Here is a 1081-nt window from a genome sequence, read left to right as displayed (position 1 = left end):
CACATGAACAAAGGACTGATATGATTCTGCTATATTTGAAGTTTAACCCACGCCTTTTCACGACGATACTTTGGAGATGGGATGCTGGATTGAAGTTGCTGGTAGTTGTAGTCGTCTTTGCAACATTCTATGACACTGTTTGAAAGATGTCTTCGGGTGGCGTCTGGAGAGACTCCTATCCCAGTACAGCTGCTACAGGTGGCCAACTGTACTTCCCATAAATCTTTCTGACGGCTTCTCATACTCAAATTGAGTTACTGGGATGATTGTGCAAGGTTTTCTGCATTTGATCAACATCTGAACCTGCACAGACCCTCCACCTCTCACTCAGTCTTTGTAGAAGGATTGAAGAGAAGAAAATATGTATCAGCAGATTGATGCTTCACTGTCAATAAGATACACTCATTCCTGAAATTGTTTCATATTTGGAACATAGCTAGTTAGCCTTTCTGAGAACAGTTCAGTCTACAAGATGTATTCAGATGTGGAAGCAGTTGTTGGAATGCGAATCAGAAACCATTTCCCACTGAGCAGAAGAGGCTTGTAGATCATAATAAGAGACTTCTTGATGTCATGAGATACTGAATGTGACAAGTCATGGTGACAGATCCCAACTGCAAATTACATGCAGTAAAGTTCCAACACAGAACGAATGAGCAGGGTAGCTATGCAGTAAGGCCTGTCATATGCTCTTGAAATAATCTTTTGGTGATGGTGGGTACAGGCTTAATACGGTCACCCTAAATAGCACATGCACCACTGAAGCAACTTAGGGCAAATTGGTGTGGTGGAGCAATGAGGATATGTATTTGTCATTAATGAATATTATCTGTACGTATTTTTCAGGAAGATTGTCCTTTTGGTGGAAGCTCAGTATCTCTAAAATATCTCTTGAATATGCCTTACCAGTACCAGATGATTCAGCTCCTCCATGGGTGTCTTGACTCCAGTCAAGTTCAACAGCAATATGGAAACCATTTTACTGATGAGGTTTTCAATGTTTGCCTATTTACATAGCTTCTGATATTGCAGATATACATCAGGTGGGGATTCACAGGAGGGGATGGTTGCTTAGCTCCAA

Source organism: Schistocerca serialis, chromosome 1 (assembly GCF_023864345.2).
Source record: "Schistocerca serialis cubense isolate TAMUIC-IGC-003099 chromosome 1, iqSchSeri2.2, whole genome shotgun sequence".
Lineage (NCBI taxonomy): Eukaryota > Metazoa > Arthropoda > Insecta > Orthoptera > Acrididae > Schistocerca > Schistocerca serialis.
This window is presented reverse-complemented; position numbering follows the sequence as displayed.